This window comes from Lupinus angustifolius, unplaced genomic scaffold, assembly GCF_001865875.1.
Source record: "Lupinus angustifolius cultivar Tanjil unplaced genomic scaffold, LupAngTanjil_v1.0 Scaffold_82_26, whole genome shotgun sequence".
NCBI classification, from domain to species: Eukaryota; Viridiplantae; Streptophyta; class Magnoliopsida; order Fabales; family Fabaceae; genus Lupinus; species Lupinus angustifolius.
The window spans coordinates 213-418 of record NW_017724121.1 but is presented as its reverse complement, the minus strand read 5'-3'; positions in this window follow the sequence as shown (position 1 = coordinate 418).

Genomic DNA, 206 nt, shown 5'->3' with positions numbered 1-206 from the left:
GATTAGGATAGGATGAGGATGGGGAAGAGGATAGGATGAGGAGGAGGAGGAAGATGAGGACGAAGGTAGGATGAGGAAGAGGATGAGGATGAAGAGGAGGGTAGGATGAGTATGAGGATGAGGATGTCGTTGACGATGAGGAGGAGGATAGGATGAGGATGAGGATATGATGAGGATGAGGACGAAGATAGGATGAGGAAGAGGAG